Source organism: Myotis nattereri (genome assembly GCF_964212035.1).
Source record: "Myotis nattereri genome assembly, chromosome: 8".
Classification (NCBI taxonomy): Eukaryota; Metazoa; Chordata; class Mammalia; order Chiroptera; family Vespertilionidae; genus Myotis; species Myotis nattereri.
Window position 1 is genome coordinate 17624546 of NC_138083.1, and position 25788 is coordinate 17650333.

The 25788-nt window shown below is 44.3% G+C and overlaps 1 protein-coding gene across 1 annotated transcript in view; it reads right to left on the reverse strand.

Annotated features, from left to right (window-relative positions):
* Positions 1-25788, reverse strand: part of SLC24A3 (solute carrier family 24 member 3) — a gene marked incomplete at its 5' end in the record, with an annotated part of 473546 nt that overhangs the window by 96385 nt on the left and 351373 nt on the right. The gene's annotated exons all lie outside the window — the stretch shown is intronic.

The window sequence follows — 25788 nt, forward strand, 5'->3', positions numbered from 1 at the left end:
AGAACTTCAGCATGTACTGGTTTTAAAGAGCGTTGAACTTGAGATGCTTAATTGCAATCATTGTCTCTTCAAGCCCCCCCCCGCCCCAATATTGATAGCATACACTCTTTTTTTAAGAAAGGATTTTTTCTGCTTTATTTTTATTGTTTACACTATTACACTATTTGCCCACCTCCCCAATCGCCGGTGTCTCACCTTCCCCCGTCCCTCCGGCCATCACCACACTGTTGTCTGTGTCTATGGATTACGCATATATGTTCTTTGGCTAATCCCTTCACTTTCCTTTATCTGGCTCCTCCCCACCTCCAGACTCTTAAGCCTCCCAAATCATCATTTCTTTTATCCCAAAAGGAAAAGAATCACCATCTAATCTTATTTCTAACATGACGAAAGTTACCCTGAAGATACAAAGATCTGCTTAAAGAATAAAGGTGACATGTGGACTCTTTGTAGGATTATAGCCTCAATGTGCTGGAAGACCCTCAGGATAGGCAGATTTTGGTGGAGTTCCCAGTTCCTGAATTAATGTTGGAGATTATGGAATGGGCCAACCAAGGAATACAAGTGGTCTAGTTCCTCTAAATATGCAAAGGAGGGCCTCTGGGGTGGGATGGTGGACTTGTGACCCTTTTGGTGGGTACTAAGTATTTTTCCCCTGCAGAATAAAGTGTCCTAAAACCCTAGGTATTCCCCACTCTCCATCTGTTCCTTCTTTTGATTAACCTTCCTCTAGCAAGACTTCCCCTTGCCACATTTGGACCCCTGAGCCACCCTTAACTTATCACTCACATGATAAGCCATAACCAGAACTGGTCTTCTTTAAAAACGATCAACTGTCACTGCCTCTAAACAAAAGTTTCTTCTGTAATTTAAATGTGACACAATCATTAAAAGGTCGTAGAGCGCCTTATCATTGATCTACAACCTAATGTCTCAATGCGAAGGACTGCAGCTCTAAAAAGCACCCCACAAAGCCTGTCCCAAAGTGGTTGGATTTTAGCTGAGCTGGTGCTCCAGCTATCTCAGTTGCATAAGAAGTTACTCCAAAACCTGATGGTATAAACCATCCATTCTCATGCTCACAGATCCTGGGGATCCACGGGGAAAAGCTCATCTTGCTCTAGTCAACATCGGTTGGGGTGGCTTGAGGACTGGGGACTGGAATCTTATGAAGATTGCTTATTCTCATGTCTGGTTTCTGTGCTGCAAACATCCAAACAGTTGAGACAGGAAATCTGGGGCTCCTCAGGCATCTCTCTCTATCCTGTATGGTCTCCCCAGCATGGCAGCTTCAGGGCAGCCCGACTTCTTTCATGCTGGCTCAGGGCTCCAAAGGTCCATGACCCGAGAAAGTGAGAGAGAGCCCGGGGACCCCTTTTGCTTTTTATGATCCAGCCTGGGAAGCCACAAAATGCCACTCGGATCTCATTGTATATGCTAAAAGGGCAGCACCAGCCAGCACACAGTCAAGGAAAAGGTAACCAGACTCCATTGTTTGATGGGAGGAGGACTGAGGAACCTGCTGCCATGTTTTAAGCCACACAGTTGGGTAGGAATGGGATGAGGAGTGGGTGCTGGAAAACAATAATGGGGAGATGACTGTGAGAGCTAGTGTGCCCCGGTGACCCATCTGCCATGTTATACTTTTAGGTTTGTGGGAATCCTAACCATTTGTGTTCTCAGACAGTGAAAATAGCTTACCATAGGCCCTTCTGAATCTGAGGATGGAGCAGGCATGCCTTGCTCCCAAGGATCACTAGAATGAAAGCACTGAACCTTGATAATTTGCTCTGCTTCCCTCTGAAATAATGATCATTCCTGTTCTAACTGTCCTAACTCATACTTAATTCATGAGATATTAACTCAGTTAATCCTCATCACAAGCCCATGAGGTAGGCATTACTACTGTGCCTGTTTCTCAGGTGAAGAAATAAAGGCACAAGAGGCATAAAAAATACTTGCTTAAGATGGCCTAGTTAGTACACGGTTAGTACACAGTTGTTATGGGTTGAATTGTGTCCTCTCAAAATTCATATGTTGAAGCCCTAACCCCCAGGACCTCAGACTGTGACTGAATTTAGCTATAGAACCTTTGAAGAGGACAGTAAAGTAAAACGAGGTCATACAGGTGGACCCTTCATGCATTGTAACTGGTGTTCTTTTAAGAAGAGGTGATTAGGACACAGACATGCACAGAGGGAAGACCATGTGAAAACACAGTGGGAAGACAGATGGACATCTACAAGCCAAGGAGGAGCCTTAGAAGAAACTGGCCTTGCTGACACCTTGTCTTCAGACCTCCAGCCTCCAGACTGTGAAGAGATAAATTTCTGTTGTCGAAGTCCCCCCGATCTGTGGTAATTTGTTATGGCAGCCCCAGCTGACTAACGCAGCAGAAATGCTGTTGGTGTCTGAACCGAGCCGACCCTGGTCTGCATTCTTACTCCTGGGCTGGGGAGTGACAGAGCATTCTTTGGAAGTCTCCACCAGTGACCCTCTCCCCTAATTTCCCCATCACTGGGAGCCAGTGTGATTTAAAGCAGGCTGGTACTCCAACCCTGAATATTTCAAGGTGATGCTTAGTGGAATTGTTAGGAAGAGAAGCCAATTCAAAGTGAGGAAGGAAAAATCACCGCAAATGAGATAATTTAAAATAGGATAAGGGGAGTTTGAAGGCTCCCTGGGATCTGGCTTGGAAGTTGGAGATAAAAAAAAATCCCACGCCTCCTCGGAGCTTCCCTGCCTTCATTACCCTGCAGTTATGTAACATGTGGCCTCGTCTGAACCGCAGACCGAAAATCCCCACTTTGATACCACTGCTCTTTTTCTGAAATATCTCTTTTTACAGAAAGCGCATGGGGCTCCGGTGGGTGCAGTGAGTATATGCAGGCATGAGGTGGTGCAGAATATAGACTCCCCAGGGACAGCCCCTGGCTCTTGACCTCAGAGAGGGGCCCGAAGTGCCCTCCCACAGTCAGTCTTGATTTGAACAGCAGATGTTTCACCACCATTTGCTCTCCCAGATCTGACCTGAAACAAATGTCATGGTTGGTGACCCATGTGTGTATGTGAGAAGACCTCAATGCCAAGTCCAGCTTCACTGGACACCTCAAAGTCCCCAGGATGATGGCAGCCATGGACATACATCCTGGCTCTTCTTCCAACCGCTCTTCACCACCAGCCAGCAAGGAATGGAAGCAGCCCAACTTCACCTTCCTCCCCTTCACCGGTATGGACCCCCCAAAACATCTTGCACCAAAAACTCTGTCTCAGGGTCTGCTTGCAGAAAACTCAACTGGTAACAGCACATAATTAATCCATTTAAAACTTCTAGACTCTGACTTTTCTCTCCCTGATAAATTTAACAAAATAAGATAAAAGCAAAACACAAACCAAGCTAAACCAAACCACAACAATAAAACCAACTGGAAAAGGAAATATCTACTTGGTGGAAAGATCCTTCATCCCACAGAGGTCTGTTCAAGGATGAAGCTAAAGACCACATAATCTGTGAAATTAAAGCTTAAAAGATTATGGCTGACAAAAGGGGATTATGGCTTGGATGATGAGTAAATACATGAGGTTTACTCATCAAAACACACACCACATACCACACACACCCCACCAGCAAATTTCAATTTGGGTTGTTAGATTTTAACCAGTGGAACTTTTCATCTTCCTCGGACACGTCTACTAATTCAGCCTTATTATTCATTATCAGACTTAGTGTTTGTAACAGAGTGATTCAAGTCATGGGTCAACAGAAGCAAGGTCACAGGCAGCTGCAGAGTTGGTGGTATTTTCATTAGAATCCACATGGCCTTCAGAGGGGCCCTCCAGTCACAGACTGCACTTTGCTGATTCCACAATTGGTGCTGGGTCTTTGGTTATTAAGAGCCTGATAGGCATTATGCACTGGTTGGGACACAAGCCCACACCTTAGCACTTTCTCTGTGCCTGTAGGCTGACTTGGTGACTTAGAAGAACATGTGCAAAACAGGTAAGAAAAGCAGAATGGGATCAAAACCCAGGTTCTGTGGTAAAGACCAATGTCTGAATGCAGGAGAGTCTATGAGCCTGTGACAGTCAGGGACAGCTGCCAGGAGAGGAAGGGCTTGTGGTGGGCCCTGCAGGGAGTGTACTCTAGGCGAAAGATATGGAATCAGGCAACAGTGTAATAGGTCATTTTTACTGAACATTTTCTATGTACCTGTTGTCATTCCAAGTACATGTATTAATTCATGTCACTATTGCAGCAACCCCACAAGATAAAAACTATTCTCATTAACCCACTTTATAGATAAGGAAATGGAGGGACAGAATGTGTAAGTAATTTGCTCAGTGTGATTCAGGTAGCAAGTGGCAGAGATAAGATTCAGTCCCAACAGTCTGACTCCAAATTGCAAGCTTTTAATCATCCTCTCAATTATAATCTTTTCACGATGCCAGTATTGTCAACCCCTACAGTTCTACAGAAATGGCAAAGAATACAAAACCCAATTTTCTGCCTGACTGAAGACCCGGATGGAGGTTACCAGACTGAGGGGAATATTGTGGACTCTGAGTTGCAGAAGCATCTTAGGTGGCAGGATATGTTCTGAGTTCAAGTCTAAGTCTAAGTTCTAAGAGAGTTTGGCTGTCGGGGAGACCTCAGTCAAAATCGCAGGTGAGAGGAGTCCCACTTCTCCCAGGAATACTCAGTGTTCTGGGAGCAGCCTGTGGGAGGCATAGCTCTAGCCCAAGTACTGTGATGGATTTCAGAATACAGCAGCCAGGGAAGGGTGTCAATCACCCGTCCTGAATTCAGAAATCTGAGCGGCAAATTCTCACAATGCCGCATACCCAACGATGATCACCACTCATGGTGGATGGCATTGGGCTGCCTGCTCCAGTCCTATTTTCATCAGCACTCATCTCTCCAATTTACAGAAAGACCAATCTTCACTGAAAACTCACCAGATGCAAATTGCCCCCACCCTCATCACACTATTGAAGCTGCTTATCAGATCGGTGGACATGCCTCACTGGGAGGCAGAGAGAAAGCACTGCATGAGACAGTTGATTAAAAACCATGTCAGCAGCCTGTGCAAAGATAAATAAGGGCGGTGTGAGAAAGATGAATGCAAAGAACCTCACACCTAAATATAGAACGAGGTGGTGCATGGGAAAAATACCTCGAGACTGGAGGTGCTCAAAAGTTCCTATGAGCCAAATGCTACACAGTCCAACGCAAGCTCTAGTTCCCTGAAAGGGTATTTCATGCGATGAGCAAAGAGGTCTTTATCTCCTCATGCTCAGCACTGGTCATCACATACTTAGCAAACAATATCCCCAGGTCTGGACCCCACACTGGGATGGAGACATTGACCAATCTGGGACATCCCAGGAAGGGACAGGTGTCGAGGTGAAGCTCTGGAAGAGCATTTGGGAGAAGAGTTTCCCTCATTGGTGGAAGTGAGACCTGAGGGTCAATCTGAATCTGGCTTTCATTACTGATTAAGCAGGAAACAGATGTGTTTTTGCTTTGGCAGAGAAGGCAGAAGTGGGACCAATTGTCACACATTCCTGGGAGGGAGATTTGAGCACCTTGCAAAACGGTAAACTCTGTATAAGTGAAAAACAAACCATTGCCAATGGGTGGAGACTTGAACATGTTTTTAATTCTATCACTTGGTTGCCCAATGGACACCCAGGACTGTTTAGGTACTGGAGATACATCAGGAACCAACACTGATGAACCTGCCTGCCTTCATGACCTTTACATCCCATTGCAGGAAGGTGTATAATAAGAAAATACTAGTATATATTAAGTTACATGCCATGTTCTATGATAATATGTACTATGAAGGAAAATAAGACGTAAAAAAGTTAATGAGGCCGAAACCAGTTTGGCTCAGTGGATGGAGCGTCGGCCTGAGGACTGAAAGGTCCCAGATTCGATTCCGGTCAAGGGCATATACCTGGGTTGCGGGCACATCCCCAGTAGGAGATGTGCAGGAGGCGGCTGATCGGTGTTTCTCTCCCATCGATGTTTCTAACTCTCTATCTTTCTCTCCCTTCCTCTCTGTAAAAAATCAATAAAATATATTTTTTTAAAAAAAAGTTAATGAGTGTTCTGAGTGGGGATGTGTGTGAACTTTTCAGACTGGTAACCTCCATCAGGGTCATCAGACTGAGGGCATGAGCAAGTGGGCACATGGATGTCTGGGCAGGGGTGTTCCTGAAAGAAGGAAGAGCAGTGAAAAGGCAGGGGCATTTGGTGTGGTTGTGAAACAGCAAGGAGTCTGTGAGTCTGGAGGGGATAGAGTGAGGGGTGAGTTGTAGGAGATAAGGTCAGAGGGCCCTTGAAGCCAATGTTAGACTTTCACTCTGAGTGTGATGGGGCCCTAAGGAAGGGATTAAGCAGGGTGGTGATAGGCTCCACCTTTGACCTTCACCTGTTCCACTGGCTGCTCTGTGAGGCATAGAGCTGAAGGGGATAAGGAGAGAAACAGGCAGACCATCAGGGGCCACAGCCACATCCCTAGGAGGAACGAATATGCTTGGCCAGCTGGCAGTGGTGGAGTTGGTGAAAAGTGGTTGGATTCTGGATGTTTTTTAAGGTAGATCTAACAGGATTTCCTGATAATTCAGACATAGGATATGAGGTATGGAGTCAACCAAGGATGACTCTAGGGTTTGTTTCAGCTACTGGAAAGATGGTGACACCATTTACATATAAGACTGTGGGAGAAGCAGATTTTTGGGAATAGTCAGGAGTTCAGGTTTCGGCATATTTGAGATATCCTATAGATGACTGGGGGAAGGGGCTGGTATCATCAGCATGTGGATGGTATTTAACGTCACAGCATGGAAATGAGCGTGGAGAGAAAAGCTAAATGGTCAGAAGATGGAGTGCTCCAGTGTTTAGTCCAATGGGGAGACGGCAATAAACCAATTAGGGAGGCTGAGGAGGAGCAGTGGGGAAGTGGGGGAAGAGCCAGGACCATGTGGATCCCAGAAGGCAAGAAAGAAAGTGTTTCTAGGAGTGAACAACTGTGCCAAGTGCTGCTATCATATAAAGTAGAAAGAGCGCCGAGACTCAGTCTTAGATTTAGCTATGTAGAGGTCCCTGTGACTTTAATGAGAACAGTTACAGGGAAGCAAAGGGGCACAAGCCTAATTCAAGCGGGATCAAGAGCCGATTCAAAAGATACCATATTGAAAGCAAATTTGGACTGAAAAATTCCTAGTATCCCCCTTTCAACCTTAAAATTCTACAGTCTTATTTTAATTTTGGAAGAAGGTCTGGCTTGTGGAAGGGTGGTTGAAGTGGAATAAATTATCTCAATTACTAAAAGTCAGAAAAGCCTTTGGAGAAGGTATGGCCTTGACCAGAGGCTCAGCAGCAGTAAGGTAGATTCCCATGTCAATCCATCCCTGGGACTGCGTCCTAGGTGTCCGGAGTAGTCATGTGCTTGATGGTGCACTTTTGGGTGCCTTCTCTGTCTCTTTGTCTTTCTTTCCCACTCTCCTGCCAGGGTTTCTGGGGATCCAGTACCAAGTAAATTACTTGCTCTCAAATTTTTGTCTGAGGTCTAATTTTGAGGAATAAAAACCTGGATATGGGAGGAAAGGCTCCTAGGTCTGGTGTCCCTAATGTCTGTGTCATTTCCTCGTCATGGCCATTCCTACCAGGAGGCAGGGCAGGTAGCTAGCTGCCTATGGTGCTTAGAGTTGTGAGGAGTGGAGGCCCCATCTAGTTCTACTTTCTGCCTCTTGCCAAAGTCTTATCATCATCTGTAAAATGAAGGGGGTGGGCTAGGTCATCTCTAAGGTACATTTCAGCACTAATATTCTACATCGTGAAGAACAGAAAAAGTAGCCAGAAGATCTCAATGCAGCCCTGTGTAAATGAAATATTTGGTAAAAAGTAGAACAAAAACCAAAAAAGAGAAGAAAAAAATGGGAGAGGGATGAGGAGGAGGACAATGGGAAAGAGGAGGAGGAGGAAGACAGAAGAAAAAGGAAAGAAAGAATAAGAAGAAAGCACTAGCTTCAGGGAAAAAAAGCTTTATTGAATTGGGATTGGGACAATGGACTGTTGCTAGTTCATAAGAAACACAAATGAGCAGTTTTCTCCCTGAGTTCCCTGGCATGTAATTCAACACTAGCACGTTGACTCCTTGGTATAAATTGTGGATTCGCGGTTATGACCCAGATGAAAAAATGCTTATTCAATTTAATGGCAAACACTGCACAGTTCCAGTTACTGTTTTCACCAACTCACGGGAATAGAGTCCCAAACCAAATGCTTTTTTATTTCAAAAGTCATTTTTTTTTAGAGAAAGAAACCTTTCCCAACATAATAAACATTGGATTAGCTGGTAGAGGAAAACATTACCTTCACGAAAACTCCTTGAAATGAAGAAAAGTTGCATAAGTAAGAAAGGTTACACTGAGATTGTATCTTGAAATATATGGATATACTGTAATGTTTCCTTAAAAATGTATGTTCTAAGAGCAACACCCTGCTTGCTATGATGAATGAGGGAAGAATAAAGTGTTGATTGTTCCTTGGTGCAATTTCCCCATAAAATGGTAGACGTTAATGAGATAACACTCCCCCACTTCCTGTTTTATTTTCCCATAGTCATAAAGAGAGTTTTTTGGAGGAATATTTAAGGGTTTCATCAAGTTTTCCAAGTCTGTTCTAATCCTTTAGTATTCAAATCATTCTCTTTGGAAAGGATGTAGGGCCTGTGTCATCATCTTTGTCTTATTTTCTTTATCAACTGTGAGTTCCACATTTATTAATGCCTTTGTGTATGGGGTATGAGCCATTCTCCAACATGTCACCTTTATGAACTTTGCATTTTTATGGAATGTTACAACATCCAACAAATAGCCACAAACTGGACAAAGAGACTGATATCATAGATGGGAAAAGATGCTATTGTTAAGCAGGGAAAGATGTATGAAGGGGGCCCAGTTTTTTCAAGCGCTCAGCTCATTAGTGAATGTTGTGTGTGTTGACAACTCTGCTTCCCTATGCAACCTGCTAACAGCAGGGACTCAGATAACACAGATCAGTGAGGACCCCTGGCTCCCTTATACATTATACTCTCTTTTTGTCTACTTAAAAAACATGATGTTATTATTTTTAAAAGCCTTTTGTGCTATGGTGATTCTACAGAGATGACAAAAGCACACCTGAAAAATGAAGCAAGTGTTGTTAATCTGCAAAGTTACTGGCATTGAAGTTATGTTTCTTTAAAGAACTGTGTTGATGTGAGACGACACCAGGGAATGGTACAGATACCAAAGGACCAACTTTAGTTCACATTGTAGAAAAATGCATTGGGATCATGAAAACTGTACAACTCATTTGGCAGGAATAATTTACCAACCTGTAATTTCACACTGCTTGTTGCTTTCACATGTATTTAACTCTTATACCACTAATATTCACATGTTTATGTATTTTCTCTACACCTCCACTCTCCATATCATTCTCAGCAAAGGAAGCAAATACCAGAAGAATCAGTTTGGACAGACAAGTCTAGGAGTCTACTAGAGATGATCATCTGCAAACATGAATAACAAAATAGAACTGAAAGACTGCCAAAGAAGTTTGAAGGAAAGATTATGTTCACCTGGTGAAATCTGGGAAAGTTTCTTGCAGGAGGTGACATTATATACAGCCTTACAGAACAAAGATGACTTATACTTTCAAAATTGGGAGATGGTGCAGAGTGAACAGAGATGTAGAAGGACATTCCAGCTGGAAGGAACAACACATATGTAAGCACTTGTACAGAGGTAAGCAAAAGAGGGGCAGACACAGTGAGCTGCTCGGTTCTGCTGTGAATGTGCACAGGTGTAATACGGCTAGAAATGGGAAATGGCTCCTGGGATATGAACATGGAAGATGTGCTTTGCAGGTGAGAGATGATGTCAGAAAGAAGGTGCAGAAAGTTTAATAAATGTGAAAATGAATTTGAGGAAGAGAGAATGAAGAGAAAGATGGGTAAGGGGACTTTGGTAGTCCAGTTGACCAAGAGTGAAGGTCAGCATTGAATGGTGTCAATGGGCTTGGAAAAGAATGGGCAGATACAAGAAATGCTGGGATGGAAGAATTGATCATATCTGACAACAGGCTGGATGTGGAGTAGCTTCCATGAGACTGAAACTTAAAGTGGAAGTGACAGACAACACGGGGTGCACTCAATATGCCTGAAGAACTCAGGTGGGATGATGTCATAGTTAACTTTATGTGTTGACTTGACTGGGACATGCCATGCTCTCATATTTGGTTAAATGTTATTCTGGACATTTCTGTGAGGGTGTTTCTGGGTAAGATTGCCTTCCCCAATGTGGCGGGGCTCATTCAATTGATTGAAGGCCTGCATAGAATAAAAGGCTGAGGAAGAAAGAATTCCTTTTCTCTGCTTGCCTTCAGACTCTGACTCAAACTGGAACGTATACCAAGGACCTTCATGGTTCTCAGGCCTTTGGACTTGGACTGAAACTGTACCATCAGCTTTCCTGGGGCCTTCAGCTTGCTGACTCACCTTGAAGATCTCCGGACTTGTCAGTCTCCATAATCATGTGAGCCAATTCTTTATAGTAAATCAATCAATATCTATTTTATCTATCTACCTATCTATCTATCTATCCATCCATCTATCCAGATACACATATATTTATGCTGTATGCTATTGGTTCTGTTCTCTGGAGAACACAGACAAATAAAGACAGTGTGTCAATGCACAGAGAATTTAGTTCAAGATTAGATCTTGAATGGGAGGCCATCCCAGAAGACCCAGGTTGGAAAGGTCTGAAAGTCCATTTAAAAACTAAGTCCTGAGGATGGGAGTCCCCTCCTCTGAGCAACTCAGGCCAGGAATGAAGACTTAAGTCATGAGATCAGGTGAACTTGTCCCATATAAGGTGGGAGATGGGACTAAGGCAGCGTTTCTCAACCTGTGGGTCACGACCCCTTTGGCAGTCGAACGACCCTTTCACAGGGGTCGCCTAAGACCATCCTGCATATCAGATATTTACATTATGATTCATAACAGTAGCAACCTTACAGTTATGAAGTAGCAATGAAAATAATTTTATGGTTGGGTCATAACATGAGGAACTGTATTTAAAGGCCAGAAGGTTGAGAACCACTGGACTAAGGGGAGCTATGTGGGGGAGAAATGTCTCCATTTGGGGGGTATGAGAAGAGGGGTTTCAAAAGGAAGAAAGCATTTTATGTAGTAGAGCAGGTGAAAAGCCTGCTCAGTGAGAAATGTTCACTAGATTTGTGTCCAGGAATAGATTTTGGGGGGAGCTTGAAGAATCGGTTCCAAATGGGGAGTGGGGGCAGGAGTAGGAGGCAAGTCTTCTCTTATAGGTCCTCAAAGAACATCTTTGTGCTGTCTCATCTTTCTGGTGGCTTCCTTAAAGATAACTATCTGCACTCACTCAACATGTCCATCTCCCCTTCATGCCTACATGTCTCTTCATTAGTCATGAAGGAGCCTGGACTGATAGGTGAACCCGGTATAAAGCACAGCTTGGTCACACATGGTTCACATACACTCTGGAAATGCCAAAGGAGGCAGGAATCGAAGGGCAGCAGTAGGGTTCAGTTCATGTCTGACAGTTACCAGCTTTGTGTGCATGGACAGGCAACACCCCCTTCTGCACATCAGTCCACTCAGATGCCCTAGTCATTCTTCTGTTGCTCATGACTTCCCCTGGCTTTCTTCCCTCTCCATCCTCACTCCTACATTCCCCATGCCCCTTTGATCTCCCTCCTACACAAGAGGGATGCACAAATGCTTTCTATTTATATTTATGGACAGAGAGGAGGTTAGTTAGCATACTTCCTTGGATTCTAAAATTTCACTCATCAAAGTCAGATGAATACCATTTGTGAAGTAATAAATAGTTCAGGTCCAAATTTAGTGAGAGGTCTTAGAGCTTTATTGGAGCTTAAAATCCCCTTACAATAAATATGTTTCTTCATTTCAGCACCAGATAATGTTTACACACTCTGATATATGGAATAAAAAATAAAATCAATACCAACTGCTATTACTTCTAGTGGCCCTGCGAGAACCATGTCAACCAGAATCATTTTTGCTGTAAAATGCTCAGTTAAGTGATATGTCAACCTCCCCCGTGTTGGAAGCCCTAAGCACTCAGCAAGCAGTAACTAGAATGGGACAAGTCCATACACACTGCACCCCAGGATAACTTTCAGCGGAAGAGTGTTGAGCATGGGGCTCCGTCATGCTGCTTTAGGCCCACCTTCCCTCAGGGAGAGAAAGAATGGGAGGCTGGCTAGTTTGGTCCACGTTCCTTCGCTAAAACACTCACTCTGGCCAAACAGCAAGTCCAGCTGAGGGCATCATGAGGCCTAACCCAAGGACGAATCCAAGCTGTAGAATGACTATCCCAGTCTAGGAATTTGAGCTGGTGTCAGAACTGGCTTCAGAAAGAGGGCACTGCTGTTTGGAGCAAGGAGAACAGGTGAGGGGCTGCCTTTCCCCCGAGACCCCTCCAAACCTCTAGCCACCTCTGAGTGAAGGAGCTGGAAAAGAGCAGCCTGATAGCTAGAATTTCCTTTTTCCTTTCAAAGCCATTAAGTTGTACTAGTTTTCTTCTGGTTTGGCAAGTTCAATGCATGATTCGTGGGAAAAACTGAATCTTTAACAATTCGGTGGTTGTGACTTGCCGGGGAAGACGTTGAAAAATCAGATCACTAACCAGAAACTCTGCAGGTAGATGTCAGAAAGCCTAGGCTGTAAAAAAATATATTTTCAAACATACGGCAGCATATGTATGGCACTGGATAAGCAAATTTCGAGATAATTCACATGGCAGGCTGGTGGGGTTGGACCTTCATCTCTTAATGGCAGTCAATATAAATTACTCAAAATCATAAGAATTGGTTGATCTCAGCTTCAGAAACTCACATGTTGCTATTAAATCCTAGCATTAAGGCTACAATTTATTAAAAAGAAAGGAAAAATGAAAGAAGAAAGAGAAAAAGACCACTGAAGGAAGGAGATGGAAAAGAGCAGCCTGATGGAAAAGAGAAAAAAGAAAAGAAAAAGAGAAAACCAGTTTTGTGGAGAAAGCCTAGGTAGAAGTCCTAACTGGAAACAGACCATTTAGAGGACGTAAGTGATCACTGCTATCTGAAACTACCTTGTTGATTTACTGTGTACTTTGTTTACCATGTTTCCCTGGACTAGAATCTAAGCAAGACGAGAGCTCAGGCCTGTCCTGTCTTGCATCATCTCCCCAAGCACTAGAACTGGAGCTCACTGGTTGAGCAAGTGATTGGAGCACCTGGGTGCTGTCTGGGTCTTGTAAAGACCTCTGCTGCCCTTCAAGGCACAATGGCCACTGTAGTCCCAGGCCTCCGTGGAAATCCTCACACAGATCTGAAATGATGGGGCTCAGTGCAGACCCAGAAACCACAAAGATGAAGGCTTGTCTGTTCTCTCATGCAGTATAACTGGGGCACCAAGGACGGTTACAACTGGCACCCCAGGAAGTTGCAGTATTTTTTTTTTTTATTATGGGCATACATGGTTCCAAGGCTGGTGACAGCACACTTAGTTCCAAAGTGAACAAACAATTTAACAAATTAAAAAAAGAACTAAAGAAAATAATGCACCCAAACCCTGTAAGTCCCAGGAAACCTCTTCTCTCTTCTAATGGAGAAAGAAAAAGACTTTTGTTTTGAAAAGATGGCTCGGTAGTTTGACAATGGCCAGCCTGCTGGGTGAATAGGTGTTGGAACCCCCAAAGGATCTGGTCACAGTACAAAGCCATTCTGGACTATTTAAGGAGCCCATTGATTTCATCCCTGATGGGGCCTGTTGATACCTGAGCACCCAAGTACACAGACAACCTCAGCTGTATCCACTGTGGACCCTCCCTCCACACCGCTCTCTGTTCCTTGGGCAAGGAGAGAAATGAGGGGCCACAAAGTTGGACATGTAAAGCGTCAGTGAGCACCTTCGCTCCCCACTGAGTGGCCTCGCTCAACCACTGGGGATATTCAGAGGGAAGGTGCTGGGGGTGATATGGCCCAGAATGCTCAGTCCAAAACCTCACAAAATTTAAGCCCAGGACTGGGACTCAGTCACATTAGCCCCAACCCTGGCTGAATCAGGGCCAGAGACATGATTATTCATAAGGATTCTTTTGCTTCTAAGTCATAAGCAGGGTTTGTCCAGGTGGAGCTGGCAGGGCCTGGAGGCTGGAACTGGGGGCAAGGAGAGGCTGAGAGATGAACCCATCACTGGGGGAAAAACAACAGGTTTTCAACCCCGACTTGGTCCATAGCTCTGTGGGAGGAGCACTGAGGCTTGCTCTCAGAAAGGCTCCACCGATCCTTCAACTCAGCCCCGGGCCTTACAGGTAGTACGAGCAAAACCAAGCCATCCAAGGGCTCAGAAACAAATGCATTTCTGAAAAGAAACCCAACATTTCCCTGGGACACTCCTGAACTTTGTTTCCCTGGGTCAGATAAGAACCCACCTGGCTGTCCTCTCAATCTTTCCTCCTTGTCCCTGAAACAGAGCGGACTCCCCGAAGAGACAGAATAGAGGTGAAGGGCAGGATGGGCGGGACAAGTTCATCTGAGGCCAAGGGACAGTCCCATCGACATGGAAAGGTGAGCCCTCTGCTGCTTCATGCTGTAGAAGGTCATAGCACCATAGTGCACTGGTATTAGAAAGGGCCTTAAAATCCACTCAGTCCCATACCAGTTCAATACCTGTGACACTTGGGGCACATATAAATGTAGCTCAGAATAGAGTCCCAATTTCTAAAAAGAGACATAGTCTCATTTTTCCCCCAGAGACAACCTCCTGAGTCGCCAGGCTCAGACTCTATGAAAAGCTCTAAAACGAAAGGTCCCCGGATACCCCCATCCATGCAGACTTCTGGACCAGAGAGAAAAGCTGTTTGACAACCTAGGATGGCCTCCTCCTTCAGCCAGGAGATGTGGTCTACAACCTTCCACATGGGAGGGCCCTCTGCATCATTCTGCTCTGCTGGGTTTGGCCCCACAGAGATTAAGGGGACAAATTCCAGACCAAGACGGCCTTGCTCCAAAGCCCAACTCTGCTATTCCAGATGCGTCTGGAGCAGGTCTCTCCCTCTCCCACTCCGGGCTCTACTTTCTCATCTACAAAATGAAAAAACAGTAGTTACATCATCAGGTTAACATAAGGATTCAAGGAACTAATATATAGAGTTTTGTAGTAACTCAATTGAGAACAACCCGCCCCCTCCCCGCCCCGCCCCAATAAAGATTAGCTATTAATACTAAAACTGTGTCTATTTTCAAATAAAAGTAGATAGTAACTGGGAGCAGGAGACTATTATATATTGCTAGGAAAAAAAAGGGGGAAAAAAGCAAAGATGCTATGGGAAGCCTAGAATCCATGGTTTTAGAAGTTGCATGTTGCAGTGTCAAGGACAGAGCAAGAGAGTGGAAAAACTAAAGTTTACTGTATAATGACCACGATCTTAGAGTGAGGAAGGCCGGGATCTAATGCTGTCTAACAGCTGCACCTAGCCCTCCGGTCTCCCAGCTGCTGGCAACCGCATCAAGTGTCCTAATTCTAATTTTCCATGCCCCAATTACAGCCATGGTTTGATCTTGGGGAAAAAAAATCAGAAACAAATAAAGCAATCTGAGGCTATTTTCTTTCCCATCTCCAGGGAAGGATGAGTTCCCTCGCTGCCCTGTGAAAATAAGTAAGTCCCTTGGTCGAGTCAAGGAAGAGGGGCCTCAGGCCAACCTCTATTCCATCTCACTTTGCCTGTAAAAGCCAGACATTTGGTCCATGAGCTCCCCTGTTTCCCTGAACGGTCTGCACACTATCTGGAAAGATTAATGACGTTTGTTTCCTTCTCATTTCGGGATTCAGGCTCTGGTCCAGTCTTAAGGTTTCCATTTAAATGCAGAGTGATACTTCCCCTGCAGGAAAGAGCAGCTGGAACAGGAGGGCATAGATGCCTTATTTCACAAAAATAAAAGGAGATTGGCCAGAATAAAAAAGAGTGGGTCAGAAAAGTGTTCTGTTATATTTAAAAAAAGAACAAAATAATTTCCTTGGTAGCCCCTTCTTCCTCTCCATTTTAAAATTGCACACTCGGCCCCTCTTGCCTGATGAAATAACAAGTAGAGTTGTGGCTTGTCAGCAACTCAGAGAACCTGAAATAAAGACAGTTTCTTGGTACTGTAGCCTAGCATGGTCTCATAAAATACCCAGCTTTGCATGGATCTAAGGAAAGCTGGGGGAAAGGGACAGATGATAGGGAATATGATGGGTCAAGTCATTGTAAATGCTTTGGATTTTAATAGTTTTGATCTGGCTTTACCACATGCAAAATCATGACTACTCCTAAAGGCCAACTGCAAAGTCACAAAGACTACCGCTGACACGTGATGAGCAGCACTGCCCAGGATTCGGGTACCACTGTATCTGGGGTACCAGAAGCAGCTAATCAGGGCTCTCACCACAAGGGATACCAGTAGGAGAGGTGGCTCCATAAGAGAGTTGAGCTGATCAGTGAGGTTCGGGAGGACTATTAGTGACAAAAACTGTCCAGCAACGTAGTCAATGAATAACAGATGATGATTAAGCTTCCAATTAAAAAATAAAGTTTCACAATGTATTTCAGTGACCCTAGCAAATTTCTGGATCTGGCACACCATGGTAGACTTCAGAACATGTTAGATCTTCGGCTGGCTGGTCTCTGAAAACAATCTCTCCTAGTTTCTCATGACCAATTTGTACTTGTTTGTAGAGCCAGGACCCATTTATATTACTCAGGACAGAAATCCCAGTCTTCCGTGATTTCTTTCATTCTAATTCCAATATCAACAAACCCTCTTGGAGTCACCTCCAAAAATACTCCAAATCCAACAACCACTTTTGTTATACTGCCCAGAGCTCAACTCATGCCTCACCACTGACTTCCTAACTGGTCTTCCTACCATGTCTTTACCCTAGGGCAGTGGTCGGCAAACCGCGGCTTGGCAAACGGCAGCTCGCGAGCCACATGCGGCTCTTTGGCCCCTTCAGCGGGGCTCTTCCACAAAATACCGACTTCTGCGCATGGGCCATGAAGTTTCAATCGCACTGTACGTGCGCGCCCACACGTGGTATTTTGTGGAAGAACCACTCTCAAGGGGCCAAAGAGCCGCATGTGGCTCGCGAGCCGCGGTTTGCCGACCATGGCCCTAGGGTACCTTTCTCCATAGAATAGTTGGAATGAATTTGGCACAGTATAAATCAGATGTTACTTAGTTTATAGCTTAAAACTACCCAATGGCTTCCCAGTGCACCCAAATCCCCACCATGATTTGCCCCTGCCAGAGCTCTCTCAGACAACTCTCCCTTCAAGAGGCTCCACCTTTTTTATTTTATTTTATTGATTTTTCACAGAGAGGAAGGGAGAGAAATAGAGAGTTAGAAACATCGATGAGAGAGAAACATCGATCAGCTGCCTCCTGCACATCTCCCACTGGGGATGTGCCCGCAACCCAGGTACATGCCCCTGACAGGAATCGAACCTGGGACCCCCTCAGTCCGCAGGCCGACGCTCTATCCACTGATCCAAACCGGTTTCGGCAAGGCTCCACCTTTTTTTCTGGCCCTCAAACATGCCACGCCTTTTCCTGTCTGAACGCCACTACTTGTTCACCTGGAACTTTCTTGCCCAGGTCACATATGATGTTGCTGTCATGACTTGAGGTTATTTGGAGACACCTTCCCTGAACACGCTGGCCAAGGCTGCTCCTCCCTCTTTCCCACTGGCATCCCCCATCCCACTGCCCGGCGCATATCCTTCAAAGACTTTTTTTGTATTATTATTTGATCATTTATTGTTTTCCATGCTCTTTGCCTGTGTTCCCCCATTGGTCTATGAACTCTAGAAGGGCAGGAACTTTTCTTCTCTTGTTCACCTCTGTGTGCCCTGTGCCTGCACATAATAGGCAGTGAATGAAAATCACATACTGTTGATAATTCTGTTTTATGACTGTGTCTCAGGTTATGTCCAAAGAGTTTCTGCTGCTTCCATTCACCTTAGCTTTTAGGTACCTGGTGGCAAGTTGTGCATTCATCTAACTCCTCAGGTAACCATCAGATAATTCCTGGCACGTTGGAGCTAGGCAATGGGTCCTCCCTCTACCCATGTGAAGGGCATTCTATCAGTTAGGCAGTCTCTTATCAAAGATCCACTGAGCGCTTACTGCATGGGGTGATTCTGTTGGTGCTGTGGATAAGTGGAAACAGGCAGAGATGCACTGGGCTCTCAGAGAGCCCACACGATTGTCTCCCAGCAGAAAAGAGGTTCCCTACACTTCTGTAGCCTCCTCATGCATTTCATAGTTGGTAGGAATGGGAGTGGTCACAGCACACACCTCTTCCTACTGCCTTTGGCATTGCTGTTTTCTAACTCTAGCTTGAGAGGTCAGCAGACTATTACAGTGTCCCCGGGACAATGGCATGTTCCCTCTGCTCAGAGTGACCCGAATGTCCAAGACAGTGCCTGGAACCAGAGTCTTCATATTGTTGGGTTACTGTGAGAATCACAGGGGTTAATGTCTGTAAGGCTCTGAGAACATTGCTTGGCCCAGGGTAAAGACTAGAGATGGGTTTGTTAAGGAGAAAAAAGAAAAACAAGCATCTGCCAGATGGGCTTCTGTCCTTCATTACATTACCTTTTCACCCCAGGCTTACCTGCTGGGGGGTGGGGTGGGGCAGCATGGAGATTGCTGTGTCCGCCTGGGCATGATCATGAAAGGAAATGATATTTGTGCCCCAAACATGGAAAGCCTTCATAGGGTGATGCTCAGCTGCAACAGTTGTGAGGTTCTGGGATCCCTGTGCACTGAAAGTCATGGCCAGTGCCAAGAACAGCCTTTCCAAGGACAGACGGTGACCTGAAATCCATCCCCTTTGCTCACTTTCAAGGAGCAATGTGACCTAATTACATGGAAGAAATGCTCATCCCCGGCTGCCAGGGACTTCAGCTTTCCTGCTCCCATTTCTGGAAGGATGCACCTCAGATCTCAGGACTGTCACACCGACAGTGACTTCTTCATTTTCTCCCACACAATTGAAGAATGCTGTTTCTGAGAACCTCTCTTGCAAACCAAACAAAACTAATAAAACATTACCATGATCACTTAATATAATTCCTAACAGCCCTATTCTTTATCAATTTGGAAATAGAATGAATTGGAAAGACTGTCTCAGGAGGGAAGTCAAGTGTAATAGTAAAGAGATGGCCTGAAATGGAATCAGAGAACAAAATCCCCAATTAAAAACTGGGCAAAGATCTGAATGGAATATCCACTAAGGAAGCTAGATGGGTGGCAAGTAAGCACTTGAAAAGATGCACAACATCATGACTCATTAGGGAAATGAAAATGAAAACCACAGTGAGATGCTACTCATGCTGACCAGAATGTCTAAAATGAAAGCAAAATAAATTGATAATACCAAGAGCTGGTGATGATGCAGAGCAGCTGGAATCATATATTATATATTGTAGGTGGGGATATAAATGGTTCAACCACTTTGAAAAACTTTTGGCACATATATGTGAAATCAGGCAGTATCTGTCTTTCTCTGTCTGACTTATTTCACTTAGCACAACACCCTCTAGGCCCATCCATGCTGTCACAAGTAGCAGTTTCATTTTTTTTGTGTGTGTATGGCTGAGTAATATTCCATTTATCATATATACTACACCCTCTTTATTCATTCATCTATTGTACAAAAATAGACTCACAGATACAGAGAACAAACTGATGAATTCCAGAGTGAAGGGTAGTGGTGCATGGATGGGTGAAAAAAGTGAAGGGGAATAAGAGGTACAAAATTTCAGCTATAAAATAAGTAAGTCATGAGGATGTAGTGTGCAGCACAGGGAGAACAGTCAATATCCTAACAACTTTGTATGGTGAGAGATGGTTACTAGACTTATTGTGGTGATTACATTGTAAGGTATATAAACATTGAATAAATACATTGTATACCTAAAACTAATATAATGTTATATGTCAATTATACTTAAACTGAAAAAACAACAACCCCACCTTTCACAGTTTCTTTGATGTGTTGGGTTTTTGTCAGGGGAACAAATAAGCCAGGAACCAAGGTGTACAGGATAAACTGAGTGGTCTGTGGGTCTCTCAGTGTGTTTATTAGCTTGACTCCTCCATCTGTTTGGTAGAATGCAAGTCCAATGGTGGACTATGCCCTCTGACTATAAGAGAATCTTCTAGCCAAGCACTGTTTGGGCTGAGTACTTCCATTATTCATCGTGAGTCACCACCATTGTGCTTATGTGTTCATTCTTTGCATTGCCCCAGCAGCAACACTCAACACCTCTAAAGAACACACACAAGCTAGGACTAAATGTAATAATGCATTAATAACATCTAGAGATTTTTAAATCTTGGTTTCTTTATGTGGGAAGATAATGGCTTTTATAGCCAGATGTGGGCTCAACTTCAGACCTAACCACCTCATGGCACTCTCCCTGTCCCCAGGTACCCATTTTCTGTCTGTAAATGATGATACTATCTGAAAACTCAGTGGGTATATTTCTAAAAATATTTATAAATCATCTGGTGTGGTGCCTGTAGATTGGAAGCTAATAAATGGTAGCTGTTGTTATTTTTTTAATATGCCATTTCTAGTTGGTTTTTCTTTTTTTTCTATTTCTCTGCTGAAATTAACTGTCCCTTCACTTAGTTTCCCTTCTTTCCCCATTTAAGATAATATCCTGGTTCTGAATTAATAGTCAGCCTGGTGATAATGCTTGTGTTTCATCCAAGGGAGCTGGAGAGAGACCCACCAAGTGGCTTATTTTTAAAGGCTTAGTCTTGAGTTTGTAGCAAGTGCTTCATGGGCCCCATTCATATCTCCTCATCTTGACTCTTGCAGGTCCTTTCAGCTGCCAGCCCCTTTGTCCTTTGCTTGGGGTTTTCCCTGGGCCCCAAAGTTCACTCTGCCTGGGCCCAGCAAGCTGGAATGCCAGGGAGTTAATGTTTCTCAGAAGCACTCCTTACCCAATGATTGGTGGAGGCTGGTGTTTAAATACCCCAGCTCCCTTCCCCTTGAATGAGATAACTTAGAGGCCCATGTTCTACACCGCCACCTGGTTCCCCAGAAGTATATCTCAGCTGCCCACAGGGATAGCTTGCTCGCTAACATGCTTTCCTTGGCTGCTTTCTCCTCCCTGTCTCACTTCCCCACTTCTAGGCTGGAATGTCCTGGGATCACCTTTTAAATATACTTGAACTTGGAATATTGCTTAGATTTTCCTTCTAGGAGGAGAGGGGAACCCAATTGAAGGCAGGTTTCTATCTTATTTTCAGTTGAATTTACTGGGGTGATAATTGATTCACAAAACCATACAGATTTCAAATGTACAGCTCAGTAAAACATCACCTGCACAATATACTGTATACCCATTGCCCCAAGCAACGTTTCTTTCCCTCCTCCTTACCCACCTCCACCTACCCCGCCATGTCCCTTTCCCTTTGGCTATCACCACACTGATGTCTGTGTCTATGTGTTTTATATATATACTAGAGGCCTGATGCACGAAATCTGTGCAAGGGGCTCGGCCCTCGCAGCCCCAGCTTCATCTGGAAGGTCGTCTGGGAGGACGTTTGGAAGGTTGTTCAGCTGTCTGGTCTAATTAGCATATTATGCTTTTATTATTATAGATAATTTTGTTTAATGCCTTCACCTTCTTTCATTCAGACCCCCATCCCCTCCTCCCCTCTGACAACTGTCAGTCTGTTCCATGTATCCATACCTATTTCTATTTTGTTTATCAGTTTATTTTGTTCATTACATTCCACATGTAAGTGAGATCATATGGTATTTCTCTTTCTGCGACTGTATTATTTCACTTAGCATAATAATCTCAAGGTCCATCCATGCTGTCAAAAAAGGTAAGATATCCTTTTTAATGACTGAGTAGTATTCCATTCGATAAATGTACCAAAGCTTTTTATCCACTCATCTACTGATGGGCACTTGGGCTGTTTCCAGATCTTGGCTATTGTAAATAATGCTGCAATGAACATAGGGGTGCATATATTCATTTAAAGTATTATTTCAGGTTTCATCAAATATATTCCCAGAAGTGGGATCACTGGGTCAAAAGGCAGTCCCCCCATTTTTAACTTTTTGAGGAAACTCCATACTGTGTTCCACAGTGGCTGCACCAGTCTGCCTTCTCACCAACAGTGCGTGAGTCTTCCCTTTTCTCCTCACCAGCACTTGTTGTGTGTTGACTTATTGATGATAGCCATTCTTGACAGGTGTGAGGTGATACCTCATAATGGTTTTAATTTGCATTTCTCTGATGATTAGTGACATTGAAAGCAGGTTTCAATTCAGATGTACAACCTCTGGGTACTGCTCTGGCTTGTTTAAAGAGGCCAGCATGAACAGCAAGGCAAACCCAGACACGATTAGAAGGACCTCGCCAATGAACATCAGGTACATTTGGAGGATGCCAGCAGAGCTGATGCTGAAGCTCTTCATTACAAACTGGAGCCATCTGCTGGCCTGTAATAACTGGAATATGAAAGTACTAACCTGGAATGCAGTTAAACTGTTTACTCTCTATTTGTGGTTATGTCTTTAAAGCTTAACATGCTCTGGATGGTGGATTTAAATTCATAAGTGCATTGTTTCACAAGATGGAAATAAACTGGCCTTCTCTCTTTGTTGTTATTTTTTGTTTTTAAATGAAAAAAAAAAAAGCTTGTAAGACCACAGCCCTATAAATGTCTTGCGGGGATGCCAAGAACCATTCTATAAGCTACTTTCTAAGAAGCAATTTCCTTCTTGTCCCGTAAAACTCCCCAAAGCACCTTAGGCGAACACCGAAGCACTGGGTATGTTTGCAAACTGCAAATACAGCAGACATTTAATTACATAAAATTCATCAAAACCCTAATTGAGACAGGAACTCAAACCTTACGGCTTAATTACTTTAATTTCAGATGGGTAACAGACTTGGTCACGAGCAGCCCTTTCACGCAGGAATACATTAGAGAGAGCCCCATGGGCACGCGCTGGTAATTCTCACAGCCAAATGAAAGTGCGGAGCAACATAAATAACAATGCTAAGTGAGCCCCGTGATTGAATTTATTAATCAGTTCAATTGCCAATAACCGTCCTTTGCTGGAACACGCCGCTTCATAGGCTCCACCAGCTGGGAGGGCGGCTCAGGATGCCAGGCACGTTCATTTCGTGCTGATTTTTCTTTTCCTCCCACCGATCAGACAGCACGGAGGCAAGACCAGTCAGTCCCCTGAGATGGTTCTTCTAATCAGCCTCTCCTCATTTGGAATTTCACATAGAGACCCTCTCCCTGACCTTCCCTGCCCTTGCCACCGGACACCTGGCTGCTGTTCCACAAGTTAGTTGTTAAGTTCCTCCCACTGGTCGGTTAAATTATTGTAGTGACCCAGTGTGGGATTTATTTTAAAAAAATATGTATCTTTATTGATTTCAGAGAGGAAGGGAGAGGGAGAGAGAGATAGAAACATTAATGATGAGAGATAATCATTGATAGGCTGCCTCTTGCACATCCCCTATGAGGGATGGAGCCTACAACCCAGGTATGTGCCCTTGACCGGAATCGAACCCACAACTCTTCAGTCTGCAGCCCAATACTCTATCCACTGAGCCAAACAGGCTAGGGCTCCAGCATGGAATTTTGAGGCAAGAGACCCAGGGATTGCTGTTCTTCTGAGAGCTGATAATGGTGTCTAACTTTTGTTGAGCATCTTCTGTGTAGGGCTGGTGTTGTTTGCTGAACATGTTATGTTTCATCCCTAAGGCGATGCTAGGAGGTAAGTGCACTTGTATCTACTCTATAGATGAGAAAATTTGAGGCTTAAAGAGGTGAAACAACTTCTCCAAGGCTCCACAGCCAGCAAGAACCGGGATTCAAACCCAGGGCAATCGGATTCCCAAACATCATTTTGCTCCTCCTGCAAAGACTTTGAGGATTTTACAAAGTCCTGAAGAAGAGAACTGTGTGGCTTTGGAACTCTCCTTAGGCACAGGACACAGAAAGACAGGAGGAATGGCTGGCACCCAGAATCATCATTTGGGCTCATTCTAATATCATCGAGGTTGCTCCTTCTCTCCACAATGGTTGCAGGGCTGTGAGATGAGCTTGGCAAAGAGTTTCCAGAAGGTAGTGACTGATACCAGAACTTGCTAACATTCAGGAAGCAATTGGTCTTCTAAGTGGTTGTTCTAACAAGACAAGTGATTTCCTGCATTGCTAATAAATTATGAAACACAAATGCATTCAAGCCACCTCATATGTAATTAGTTGCATGGCATTTACTAGCTATGTCCCCATCACTTGTTTCATTTGCTTGCTTTATTTCTTCCTGTTTGGGCTTGCCTTCACATCAAGTTTCAGGTACAAATGACTAATGAACTAATGACAACACTAAGAACCGCCAAGCGAATAATCGTACCACTAATGGTGGCAATGCTAATTAAGAGAGTGCTAATAGCAACAGACTTCTGCAGGATGTGACTGTTCATCTCCAACTCAGATGAGAGCCAGTGAAGTACAAACGGAAGTGAAGGCAAAGACAGAGGCTGTTTTTGGGTACTGACTACATGTATAGGAGATCGACAAAACACTATATTGTGGGTCCACAAAATCTAAGACGAAGAGAGAACTGACCAAAAGGATAAAGAAAGAAAATGTTCAGTCCAGTAAGCTGGGCAGAACTCAATAACCACATGTGGACACAGCTGTCCCCTCTCAGAAGTAACTGTTCACCTGTGAGCGCTGGAGCTGATTCCTGATGAGATCAAGGTGTCCTGCCTGTCACCAGAAGTAATGAACTCCACCAGGCTACCCAGACAAATAAATTGGTACGAAGATGATGGAGGTAAAGGCAAGCAGCGGGGAATAGCGGTGGTGTGCTGGAGTGCATCCTGCTTCAGACATTCTCTAGTCTGCAGTCGGCCGGCTGACTGAATGACCAAGGGGGCCACAGAAAGGTGTGGGAGAAAATTCCCAGGAGCTTTCTGTAGCCCTTCAAACCACCCAGCCACTTTTATCAGGACGTTGGATCAGACCACCAGGTACCTCAATACTGCAAGTGGACACCCTTGATGGGCTTCTCGAAGTCACTTTTCCTAGATAATACTCAGAGTCCTGGGTATTTCTACCAGGAAACTAGGACATGAGTGCTGGCAGGATGGCTGCAAGCCCCTGTTTGCCCCTGCAACACCATGGATGCCGGAAAGCCTCACACTTTGGTGACTTCGGGGTGTCTTCCCAAGACTTTCCAAAATGAACACCAGAGTTCATAAAGGACAAAGACCCCCATGACACCCCCTGGCAGTGGCATAGTCTTCATAGATAAAATGCAGGCATACATAACCCCTGGTGACCCCAAAAGTCAGCTAAAATGAACATATAAATAAAATATTTCCTGACTATAGATGGGTCCTAAACTGTGATGGATGCAAATTGTTTTTAGCAGAAAAACACACACCGGTCATTTCCTGTCTCCTTCTCTCTCTTTTTACTCTATTTACATTAAGGGAACACCATGCCCAAAATTGTTTTAGGTTTTCCAATTCAGATCAATATATCAAAATGAGCATGGCACCTTCAGATTCGTGGCCCATATTTTCAGACTGGTTAATTACTTACATGAATTTGGGAACTCTATATTCCATCAACACAGA